The following is a 13,416-nucleotide window of genomic DNA, read 5'->3' as shown; positions in this document are numbered from 1 at the left end:
AAGCTATTTTGCTACTTTGTGCTTGTGTCTAAACTCCCCTCTCTTTTTTTTGCGGCACATTTGTTAAAATGTTTGACTGATACTCTTTCCTTTCGGGAATCATTATCACTATAATGACTCGCCCCGCTCCCCAAGCGCTTCTTTGTAACAAATATGCTTACTTCCAAAAACTGCAAAACACACACACACACACACACACACACACACACACACACACACACACACACACACACACACACACACACACACACACACACACACACACACACACACACACACACACACACACACACACACACACACACACACCATGCCTGAAAATCTCTCATTCTACACTCTCTGCTAAGAAGTAGGAAGCCCTACCACCTAAAAATGCCTTATTTCGTATATATTCTGTACTTCATTATTTTTGTACACATGTACAACATGTTGCTTAGTAGATGTTTGTTGTTTTATTGACTACAGTTTGAATATAAGTAGAAAGTAAATGAAACTTACTTTTAAAAACCCTTTGTAAACAAACACATACATTGTGGCATGTACCACAAGTTCACATATAAATTATTCACTGCCTGTGGGGGTCCTTTCCCTGTGGCTTTTAGCTTTTTTCTCCCAGTGGCTTCAGAAAATGCAGGCTCTTTGGTAGTTCAAAGAACTCTAGTCTTCTGCATTCCCTGACTCATGAAATCTAACTGAAGCTCCACTAGGGCCAGGTGGGGATCATTATGCCAGATCACATGATACCAGGGATCATTCATCTTTAGGTCACTAGTTTTAGTTGATTATTCCCTGATAAGTAAGTCAGTTACAGAGATGATGAATTGTTCCCAGTTAGAAAACATGGCAATCCCCCTGAAGAAATACCTCCCTGAATACCAGCTATACTTGAGTTCCAAAGTCCTAACTAACAGATTCCCGAGGACACTCACTATAGCCTTCACCTTTCAAACCTCAAAAATCTCACTGCTTAGACTACCTGTGGTTGATTTCAGAGGCCAAAGTCTATAGCAATAACTTAACAGCTCCTCACCCCTCCATAATATCTAGTAGGGTAGAGATAGTGGTTCCCACACTGGCCCTCTAGGAGAGATTTAATCATTTCTTGTCCCATACCTTTATCCAAGAGAATGAGAACATATTGTTCTTTAAATGAAATGCAATGCTAAGTTAAATGAATGTGTTGACAGAATGCTTTTATAAAAGTATTGTGGTTGTTATTATTATTGTTTGGCCAGGGACCAGACCTCACTGTTTGAACAGGTCTGATTCTGCCAAAATTTTTGTCATGACTTCATTGGCTACTTTAGAAGTATGAGACTTATATAAGCATTCTCCTGTGTCATATGAGACAAGTTTGTCCTGGATCTAAACTGTCTGGAAATTACATTCTTTTTGACCACCACTGTTGGGGTGTAAGCTCAGTTTTCACGTGAACAGTCTCGGGTCACGTAAAGGTGAGGGCTTCTAAACCACAGAGCTCTCATGAGGCCCCCCAGTGTTGGGGTCCCCTAGACCATTACGGGGATCCCTAAACCCGACCCAAGGCTCTTGTCCAGCAAGAGGCCTTAATCTAGTGAGTAATGAATGAGGTGGGAGACAAGGTGGTGAGGACTCCATTTATTCCAGCTAGCTCACATGCATATATAGTGTTAATTACATGAACATTCCTAAGCCTACACATTGAACCTATCACCTAACACCTTTCCTTATATGGGTGTCTTCTCCACTGGACATTCGGAGCTGGACAAAGAACTACCACGTTGCAAACAAAGACAAGACCCTTCCTCCTGAAATCCATCTAGTTCCACCCCTACTGACAAGTCCCTAGGTTATCAAGGCAGGCTCTCAGTGTGGCATCCTGCAATGGACAGGGGTTGGCTTTAACTCGTCCCGTTACACCCCAGGGAACAGCTGGGAATTGAGGAGTGAAACACGAGCTGTCTTGTTTTTCCACTTCTTCTCAGTGGAAACTTGCTGGGGAGAGCATCCCACCCTTGCTATTGGTCCCACCCTTGCGATTGGTCTGTGGACTGAGCACACCTTGTTGTTAATTGGCTAAGGGGCTGAGAGCATGCATGGTGTCCACCGTTGAACTATACAGCTGGGAGAGCTTATATGGGGACAGGAAAGCCTGGGGGTTGGGTTCCTCTCTCCTCTGGAAGGAGAAGAGAGCTCCACGGGGAGAACTTGTCCTACATGCTGACATGTAGCTGGTATCCGGAATAAAGCCTACACTTCTGTTTGACTCTGGAGGTGTCTTCTCTCATTACGTTTATCTGGCTGATCACCGAAGACCTGAGTTAGGTAAGAAGGACCCGGCAGCCCACGGCAGTTAGGCCGGACACACCACTTAGTAAAGATACCAGTTTATTTTTTCCATTAAATTGAAGTACAACACTTGAGGTAGCAAACCCCACGTACAGTGTTAAGTATTCAAGAATGTCTTTGTGAAGAGGTTGTGTGGAGCAAGACATCTCTCTCCTGTCATACATCTTACAATCCATTCTTGTCTTAACCAAAGCCCAAATGGTTATTTCCAAAGTTTGAAATAATTCATTGGACTCTGTGGACAATCCTGCATGTATAGCAACAGAGTAAAACATTGTTTTATTTTTTTTTCCAGTTCATTTTTCTTGAGTTTTTTAAATCTATGTTTTCTTTCACAGTATGACTACAGGTTTTGCATGACTACATATATGGAATTACTTGCCATATATATGGAATTACTTGCCTTCTCAGTGAAGGAGTTGGGGAGGGAGAAAGAATTTGGAACTCAAAGTTTTAAAAACAAATGTTAAAAATTGTTGTTTATATGTAACTGGGGAAAATTAAATAATAAATACAACCCCCCACAAACCCCATTGTTTTAAATAAAAGTCATGTTGTCCTAGTACAACTGAGGATCTTAATATATCTTTAATTGTTTCAGGACCGACCAAATAATTTTGTTTGGCACTGATCGAAATGCTTTAGTCAGACTCTACCAAGTCTTTACACATAGAGAACATCCATGGAGAACATCTCTGATAACTGAGGATCATAAAACTATATATTCACAATAAACATCAATTGGCATAAAATCTTTCTGGGATTCACTGATCAACTGCTGTTTTTAAAAACTTCCATTGCCCTGCATCCTTGACCTGGGCAGAGGCATATATCTTGATTCCTAAGGAAACAACAAAAGACAACAAAACAATTTCCTAAAGAAATTGGTCTCCATTTGGGGGTTGTTGTTTTTACATTTATTTTCAAAATTAATTTTATTGTTACATCACCTAGATAACTTCATAGATGTGTGTGTGTGTGTGTGTATGTTTTCCACATCTATTGCCATTACCACCACCATCACCTCTGTAAAAAAGTTGGGTGATCTGCCTTCTCAGGTCTCTTCTTTGGGATCAAATGTTGTCATGACAATTCAACAGCTTTCAGTTGTGATTTTTGTGTTCTTGGCACATGTACTTTGGTTTATATGGCCACTGCCCTTGTGTCTGACCTCCATGGGGTATATATCAACCACAAGGTGTTTTGGATCAAGGGGTATGGGTATTTTAATTAATTTTTAAAAGTATAATTCCAAGAACACAGCACCTAAGAAAGAACTTGCTATTTGACAAGAATGGTTGGGAAAATTAGAAAGTAGTCTGAAGGAAGTTAGGTTGAGATGAACATCCTAACTCTATATACCAGGATAATCACAAAATGGATAAATGGACTGAATGTTAAATATCAAACGATATACCATTTTTAAAATTTGGAAGAGAACCAGATCAGGGAGCTTTTAAAGTTATAGCTAAGGGGTGAATTCCAGTCAAACAATTCTAGTCAAATGTTCACAAATGATAAAAGTAGTTTGAATTACATACAATGAAAAAGCTTTTGAATAAATGGCCCTCAAAAAAATGAACTATTAACAACCACATGAGAGACTGTCCCAACCAAATCATTAATAGAAGAAATGCAAATTTTTTTTTACCTTTCTTAGGTACCTTTCTTAGTATTAGAAAAGTCCTACTCTTCTGGCATGCTACTTGTAATTATGATTTGTGTTCCTGAAACTCAGTATCTTCAACTACTCTAGAAGCGGATTTTCAGTTGTCCCCTCCACTCTAAATGGCAGCTTGAAAGAGGCTGAAACTGGGCAGCACCAGAGGTGTCTGCCTTCTTCTCTCCTCCTCCATGCCTCACCTGCCCAGGGCCAGCTTGTCCCTGGAGCAGCCACAGCAATTGGTAATGCATATGATGCATTAATTAAGGATATAATAATATATAATTAAGTATATATATGTATACTAATATAGATAAGTAAAAAATAAGTAATATAAATAATAATAATAATATAATAAACAAGAATTATAATTAAGGATTTTTGGAGTAAGATCCTTTATTCAATAATGGCAGAAAAAGCATCACTTTTTAAAAAAAAATCCTCTTTGGAGAGGGTGGTATTGGGAAGACCTAGGCAGTACTATGGATAGATTGCTGAGCCTGGAGTCAAGAAGACCTGAATTCAAATTCAGCCTCAGACACTTACTAGCTCTGTGACCTTAGGCAAGTCACTTCACCCTGTTTGCCTCAGTTTCCCCATCTGTCAAATGAGCTGGATAAGGAAATGACAAACCACTCCTGTATCTTTGCCAAGAAAACCACAAATAGGGTCACCAAAGAGTCAGGCAGACTGAAAATGACTGAACAACAGTTCAGTTGTGAATAGATATGTCACTAACAAATGTGACAACCAACTATTCCACATACTAGGTGTGAGATTTTTAAATAAAGACTTGGAAGTGAACATATACTTTGTAACCATGTAGATTTGGGACACAGCAGGTCAAGAATGCTTTGGAAGCCTGGGAATACTGTTTTACAAACATTTTGAGAGTTACCTTCAGTAGAGAAGACTTCTCAAAGTTCCCAGAACTTGAGCAGCTGGAAGAAAGAATTCATTTATAATGAAGATATCAAACAGCCTGACAGCTTTCCTTTTGTGATTTGGGTAACAAGATTGTGATAAGTGAAAGATTTCTACAGAAGAAACTCAGGCCCGATCCAGAGACAATAGCAACTATTTTTACTTTGAAACAAGTGCAAAAGATGCCATAGATGTTGCAGCAGCTTTTGAGAAAGCTGTTAAAAGCAGTCTTGCTATTGAGGATAAACCAGATCACTTCATTCTGATAGAGTCAATGTTCACCAACAGCCTCAGCCCACTTCATCTTGTTGGTGACTGTTAAAAAGGTTTGCCAATATAGCTCTAACCAACTCATTTGCAAAAGAGGGCAGGGGAAAGGGGAAGAAGTGGGTCATAGAATAAAAGTCTAGCAGTTCCAATTCTAATATTAAATTTAAGCTAATTTATACTGCTGCTTCATTAGAAGGTGAAAAGGAAATATCCACTCACTGAGTAACCTGTTTACTGAAGGCATGTAACATTTATAAATAAAGTTGCCTAATAACAAATGTTTACTTAAATTTTAATGTGTAACTTACAGAGCAAATTAAATGAATACTTTAATTATAAGCAAAATGAAAACTTGAAATTCAAGAAGCACTGCTTGGGTTGTTTCTTCCCCTAGAATTCAAATTCAAATTCAGAACACATTTTTACATGGATTTATTTTTTTACAAAATTAGCATTTCATTCTTGGTTCACTGAAAACATTTTTTAAATGCTTGCTTACTATTAAAGATTTAAATCACAAAATAAAAAGAAAGAAATGGGTTTTCCATATCCACAGAAAGTATTATCATCATTGGGTAATAATGATGTAGAAGAATTTGTTGTGGAAGTTGTAGAATTTGTACTGACTCTAAAGACCTTGGGAAAATAGGGATACAGCTCTGTCGGAGATCTGGCAAATTCATGAGGCTGCTTTAGTTACTTACATCTACATTATATTCCCCTTTGTTGTCATTCCATAACTCTGGCAGACTGTTCATTTGACTTGGCTAACAAGGTGGTAAATCTCTTCCTCTCATGAACTTTTCTATAAAATTAGACACAATATGCAAATCCAGTTCATCATTTCAGTTATTAAAATATGCAAATCACTTTTTCAAAAAAGTTAACAAATAAACTTTGGTTTATAAATATTTGGGGATTCATCTGATAGAAATACTACTGTTATTATAGAAACCTAATCATAGCATTAATTTTGACTCCTTACTCTGCTGTACCACACACCGTGAATTAGTGGAGAAAATCTGTCATTTCTACCTCCACAATATGTTGATCATCAATCCTTTTTTTTGTTCACATAGATACCATCACCCTTCAGGGCCTTCATTATCTAAGACCTAGACAACTGAGTCAGTTTCTACATTGGGCTCCCTGCTTCAAATCTCTTCCCACTCTAACATATCATTGCTAAAGTGATTTCTTAAAAGCAGAGATCTGATTGTGTCATTATCCTACTCAAATTCCAGTGGCTGCCTACTGCATCTAAGGCTCAACAATAAATGTGCTGTGTAGCATTAAAGACTTTCACAACCTGGTCTCTTTCTTTGCTAGTCATATATATGGTAATCTCTTTATCCAAATCAATAACCTAATCAAATTGTCTACTGTTCTTCATACACAATGGAAATTCCATCTGCTGTTAAAACCACCCATCTCAGGTCACTCAAATTGCCTCACGTGAAACCAATCCAGAATCATTTGTTCAAGGAACCTAAGTTGGTCCATCAGTATGTGCCAGTCCCCAATAACATACTGCAATAAAAACAGGCTCACCCACTGATTTAGGTGAGGTAAAGGGAAGTGAGGGTGGGAGGGGCATAGAAAGAGGAGCAGCTGTCATGTAGTCTACTGAGTTCATGGTTCCTGGTTGAAAATTTCAAAGTAAGGGATTTAAAAAAAAAAAATCTTTGAAAGCCAAAAGTGTCCTCCCTCATTATAGAAAAGTTAAGAAGGCAAGGTAACTGAAGTCACTGCATAATGTACTTTTCCCTGGCCAGACTTATCAATCAATTGGTGTCTGTGGTACAAGTGAATCACTAATTTCAATGAGTTTTCCACTCCCTCTGCTGCCAGTTGGTATCTGATAACATGAAGGTAGTCCCATGAGATAAAACTGCTGTTTCATTAGCAAAAAGTACCATCTATAAGATCTATTAAGACAATTGGTAAGCTGACCCAGCTGTGGATCTCATCTCATGCTGTTCTTCATTATCTCCCAAAGAAATTAATGGGAAAAATGACTCAAATCCAGGTATCCCATGGTGAATCATGATGGCCGATAAGAGAGACCATAGTCAAGGACAATACGTTAGCCTTGCTTATCTTGTAGCCTACGTAGTTAAGAATTAAATCTCTATGGGGAGACTTAACCTCTTTTTTGGCCTGAATAATAGCTCTATCCAGAAGACAGCATACCCTTGGAGATCACACCATTCATAAATGGAAGAATATGCTTGGTAGAATTGAACATGTCACCAAATTTTGACCAGGGCCACATCCTGACTGCTCAACCAAGTCTGATTCTTGTGTCCTTTTTGCTATGGCACCACTGGCTGAATTTCCCACAGGCACTCCCAAATAGATGGAGGCATTTTCAGTGACAGCTTTGACCCAGGTACAGAATTATGTGGGAATTACATACTTCTTTGACATTAAAGTGAAATGTCACCCATGAGGCAAGTTCACTTACAGTTTCAAGTTTTAAGAAAAGGTCTGTGAAGGGTCTGGACAGTCAGCATAGGTCTAACTCTTGTTACACTGGTTCATTGTTGATATCTACTCTAATCGATTTTCCTAGAGCATTTTGTTTACAATTCTTTGCACTGTTCTCTTTTGTACTCTTCTTATGGACTGGGTGTTGTTATCACTATCATGGCATGGAAAGCTCTTTGAAGAAAAGCACCATATTTCCTATTACTTTTTTATTTTGCCCACTTGACACCTGGCATAATACTGTAATTCCCTGGCTCAGTCTGTTTATTTCATCCTTTGTTTCTGTTAACTTGAAGAACAACCAAATCCTTTATGGATGGATAGAAATTTGTCAGACAATTCTGAAATAATTTTAAACTGATACAGTTTGATAATGAAAACATGAAAACTGTTACCTTCACAGATACAATAATACAATAATAGTTTTTCTCACCTGTTTCACATCCATCGGTATGCTATAACACTGAAAGATAGTTAAAATTACTTTGAAGTATTTTAAATATACTTGTTAAATGGATAGAATTTACCAAGGACTTAAATGAAAAATGCTATTATCTCCAAAGAAAGAACTGATGGAGTCTGAATGTAGATGGAAAACATACTTTCTCTTTACTTCACTTTTCTTTTTGTCTATTTTCTTTCACAGCATGTCTAATATGGAAATGTTTTGCATAACTGCACATATATAACATCTAATTGCTTGCCATTACAATGGAGGTAGGGGAAGGAAGGGAGAGTAGTTGGTAGTCAAAAGTTTCCTAAAGTGTTAAAATTGTTTCTACATGTAACTGGGGAAAATATTAAATGTTACCTTTTTAGAAAAAAAATTGAAATTAAAAGAAATAGGACACCCTGGGGAAAAAAGAATGAAAGTAATGGTATTCCTGATACTTACGTTCCTTTAATTACATTCCAGTTTTTTTGACAATGGCTTCTCTGAATTTTCTTTTCATCTTAAGGTATTTCGAAATAGTGGTTATTAATTATCGATGTGTGTATGATACAGCTGAGCAACTCAGTGGACAAAATACTTACCACACAGGTATGTAAACCTGACATGAAACGTGGCCACGATTCACTTAACGCTGTTTGCCTCAATTTCTCGTTTCGCTGTAATTATCACAAGGTTAAGGGAACGCCAGAAAGAAAACTAAGCAGTAGAGTGATTTCAAGTGGTTAGAAAAAAACGCAGATATCTGAAGAGCACTAGAACATTAAAAAAAAAAGCAAAAGACAAAAACAAAAAACAAACCGCAACTCGGGAAAAACCAACGTATAACTTCCGATTCACTATGAAAACTGTGCCTGGCAACTCTAGAATGCAAATGACCGTGAACACCGAAAAAGAAAAAACACTGACTTGTTAAGAAACGGTGCTCTATATTCTGACAACTTCATTATGAAGCAATCCGTCACTGACAGATGCTACGCGTATCGTAAAGTGTCTGTGGACAGAATACAGAAAATCACGCTCGTGCGCGGCCGTCTCAACGGCGAAGACACGTGCCCAGCAATCCTTCCTATACGCAACACCATCTAAATGGTAACATACCCTCAAAAAAAAACACTGTCTTTTGCACGAAGTATTTCTGCCAGTGGGAGGTGTACCGTCTCCGGAAGTACCGCAATACCAGGTCGATGCGCGCAGCGGAAACAGGAATCTCCTGCTCCGAATCCTCTCTCCAAAAAAATCCACTTAATATGACACGTCGTAATATTTAGCATTACATCGAATATGTTACACGGAAACAGACGCCTTAGGATGTTCCATTTACACGCCGAACAAAGAAGACCGTACTAGACACTAAACCGACAAGAACAAACACTACAGTAACTTACCGCCGCTTGCCCTGTAGTCACAACGTTAGAAAAAGACCAACAAAAAAAACAGAAGACGCAGTGTAACAACTTCCAGTAGCCACAAAACAGAATCGCCGGAAAACCACCCTAACAGAAGACAGACGAGAAATGCCACACACGCCAGGAAAACCCAAACAGATCTTTTTTTTGCGACTAACAGTTCTCCCAGAGGGAGGTGCACCGTTCCCGGAAGTACTGCAATACCGGGTCGATGCGTGGAGTGGACGGAGCAAGCTCCTATTCCGACTCCCTGCTCCAAAAATCCATTTAATATATTGTCCTCGGATAGAGGACGTATCAGATATTAAACTGATAAGAACAGATACTACACTTGATCTTAGCCAAAAGGCCGAGAAGCGATAAGGAACTCTGCCACCGCTCCCCGGCCCTTCACAACAACAACACTTTACACACGCGGCGACCAGAAAACACTGCACCAAGCCTCGCCCTCCTCCCCTACCTCCCGCACCCCAACAGCCAGCTCAGCCGCCAGACTTTCGCCTCCACGCAACCAAAGGCCGCCTCAGAACACACCACAAAACGGACTTTTACCACATTTTCGCACTTTCTTAGCACAAGAAGGCACTCTCCCAGCATCCGGAAAAACCTTCCTCATTTGCATAGCCCTCCCACTTCTGCACCAAGTCCACCAATGGCATCCCTGCAGGGGGCGGGGAAGCCGCACCGAATGCACACCGAGCCGGGGAGGCGGGACAGGGGAAGGGGGCCTGGTCCCGCCGGGAAACTTCTTCCAAAAACCTTTTGGGCTCCCTTCCCTTCTCCTCCCCTCCTTTCCTCTCAAAGCTGCGAGGAAACCCACCTCGAAGTTCGAAGAGGAGGAACCAGGGCCCCCTGACCCCCTTCATGGGGAACCGGCACTTCACCGGTGTAAGCGGACGAGTTAGAGCTGACCCCTGTCCATCGCAGGACGCCACACGGAGAGCCTGCCTGGATAACCTGGGGGCTTGTCAGTAGGGGTGGAACTAGATGGGTTTCAGGAGGAAGGGTCTCCTCTTTGTTGGCAACCTGGCAGTTCTTTGTCCAGCTCTGGATGTCCAGGGGAGAAGACACCCATGTAAGGAAAGGTGTTAGGTGATAGGTTCAACGTATAGGCTTAGGAATGTTGACCTAATTAAGACTACGTATGCATGTGAGCTAGCTGGAATAAACGGAGTCCTCACCACCTTGCCTCCCACCTCATTTCATTACTCACTAGATCAAGGCCTCTTGCTGGGCAAGCGCCTTGGGTCGGGGTTTAGGGATCCCCGTAATGGCCTGGGGGACCCCAACACACCGGCTTCCTCAGTGCCCCCACTCCTTTGCCTACAGATAGCAAAAGATATCTACGCAATGGGTTTGGGAAGGACTGAAAAAATCCCTGGCAGGTCTTCCAAAGTCAGTGACCAAGCCACATGGAAAACACGCCAGCTGTACACGGATCATCAGTCCTCCTGTCTTCACTACACAGGTGGCAAAACCACAATTTTGAAAATTCAGCCAAACATAAGCCACTTCAGAATCAGAAAAGAAACATGGATTAAGCTACCTGCCACATCTCAGGCACTGTGGTGTGTGGTAGGCAAAAGACCCAGGTTAATTTGCTCTTTATCAAGAACTCACAGTCTAATCAGGGGAGATGAAGTGCAAACCGCTAAAACAAGCCCACGTACAGCTGTTGAAGTTTAACGGTGCATGAACCCCTGAAATAGCCACATGTAAGTCCTGTCGAGATGAATTCGACCCAAGTCTTCTTTTAGCAAAAAAAAAACCCAAACACCCAAAAAAGCAACAACAACAACAAAAAACCCCAAGGTTTATTAAAGATCCACCATATAGGCTGGAATCTTAAGGAATCTCAGCATTGGCTAGACTTAAGGAATCTGAGCATTTGTAACGCTAATGTAAATGGGACGATTGAATTTTAGCCCCTCTAAGGCAACAAGATGGATCTTTTATACAGAAAAGGGTGGAACAGAGAAGGGGTCTATCTGAAATTGAGGCGTGGTGGTCTAAGGTGGGGCCAGGTGCCGGCAAAGACAGGGCAATTAATTAACTGGGAAGGGCTCATAGCAAAGTCCAGCAGCTTTTCCTTTCGGGATCCTGATCTCAAAGACATAGTGTTTTCCTTTTAGGGGTTCAGATCCCATCCCCAGCACAGCCATGTAAATTGGAGAAAACCAACAGATGGAAAGCACAAGCATTAAGGGGAATCAGAACATGTTTCTCCCCAATGGTAGGCTTTTCCTGAGACTTGAAGGAAGCCAAACAGCCAGGGGTTTGAGAGGATGAGGAAGATAATTCCAGGCAGGTTTCAGGGACAGCCAAGAAAAAGGTTGATCAGTGATCAACTGTCTTGTGTTTGACAGAGTATATGGAGAAGAATAAGATGTAAGAAGACTAGATAGGTAAGAAGAGGCCAGGTTACATAGGGTTTTAAAGCTACACAGGAGTTTATATTTGACCCTGGGGAGAGTCACTGGAGTTTATGGAGGGGTGACATGGTTGTCGGAGCTCTGCTTTAGGAAGATCCCTTGGATAGCTGAATGGAGGATGAACTGGAGTGGGAAGAGATAGGAGAGAGGGGAGGAACAGAGTATTATCAATAAATATTAAGCACTGTTTAAGGAATTTTTTATTTTCTGTTTGCCTCAAATTTTCTCCTCTGTGAAATGAACTGGTGAAGACATAGAAAACCACTCCTGTATTTTTCACAAGAAAATCCCTAAAGGAGTCAGGAAGAGCCGAACTGACTAATTCACTAAACAACAAAAATAGGATTATGAATCTATCTTCTCATTAACTTTTATGGCCATGGCAACATATAAAAGAATTCTTTCTCAATCACTCTTAGCAATTTTGCCTATGTTTTGCAGAATCCTCATGAATGTTCAGGTTTTCTGAGGCCTGAACCTATTGCTTGAGCATATAAGTATGTGCCACAGGAGGACTGATGATCCGTGTACAGCTGGCGTGTTTTCCATGTGGCTTGGTCACTGACTTTGGAAGACCTGCCAGGGATTTTTTCAGTCCTTCCCAAACCCATTGCGTAGATATCTTTTGCTATCTGTAGGCAAAGGAGTGGGGGCACTGAGGAAGCCGGTGTGTTGGGGTCCCCCAGGCCATTACGGGGATCCCTAAACCCCGACCCAAGGCGCTTGCCCAGCAAGAGGCCTTGATCTAGTGAGTAATGAAATGAGGTGGGAGGCAAGGTGGTGAGGACTCCGTTTATTCCAGCTAGCTCACATGCATACGTAGTCTTAATTAGGTCAACATTCCTAAGCCTATACGTTGAACCTATCACCTAACACCTTTCCTTACATGGGTGTCTTCTCCCCTGGACATCCAGAGCTGGACAAAGAACTGCCAGGTTGCCAACAAAGAGGAGACCCTTCCTCCTGAAACCCATCTAGTTCCACCCCTACTGACAAGCCCCCAGGTTATCCAGGCAGGCTCTCCGTGTGGCGTCCTGCGATGGACAGGGGTCAGCTCTAACTCGTCCGCTTACACCGGTGAAGTGCCGGTTCCCCATGAAGGGGGTCAGGGGGCCCTGGTTCCTCCTCTTCGAACTTCGAGGTGGGTTTCCTCGCAGCTTTGAGAGGAAAGGAGGGGAGGAGAAGGGAAGGGAGCCCAAAAGGTTTTTGGAAGAAGTTTCCCGGCGGGACCAGGCCCCCTTCCCCTGTCCCGCCTCCCCGGCTCGGTGTGCATTCGGTGCGGCTTCCCCGCCCCCTGCAGGGATGCCATTGGTGGACTTGGTGCAGAAGTGGGAGGGCTATGCAAATGAGGAAGGTTTTTCCGGATGCTGGGAGAGTGCCTTCTTGTGCTAAGAAAGTGCGAAAATGTGGTAAAAGTCCGTTTTGTGGTGTGTTCTGAGGCGGCCTTTG

The 13,416-nt window shown here is 41.4% G+C and overlaps 1 non-coding gene and 1 pseudogene across 1 annotated transcript; one reads left to right on the top strand and one right to left on the bottom strand.

Moving 5' to 3' along the window:
- The first annotated feature begins 4,691 nt into the window (after positions 1-4,691).
- Positions 4,692-5,620, top strand: LOC140507920 (ras-related protein Rab-9A-like; annotated as a pseudogene).
- A 4,085-nt stretch (positions 5,621-9,705) lies between these two features.
- On the bottom strand, positions 9,706-9,896 carry LOC140509433 (U2 spliceosomal RNA). The gene has a single exon (XR_011968750.1). It is a non-coding gene; the product is annotated as a U2 spliceosomal RNA (small nuclear RNA).
- Positions 9,897-13,416: the final 3,520 nt, after the last annotated feature.

This window comes from Notamacropus eugenii, chromosome 5 (genome assembly GCF_028372415.1).
Source record: "Notamacropus eugenii isolate mMacEug1 chromosome 5, mMacEug1.pri_v2, whole genome shotgun sequence".
NCBI lineage: Eukaryota > Metazoa > Chordata > Mammalia > Diprotodontia > Macropodidae > Notamacropus > Notamacropus eugenii.
The sequence above is the reverse complement of the archived record's forward strand: the minus strand, read 5'-3'. Positions and strand labels throughout refer to the sequence as shown.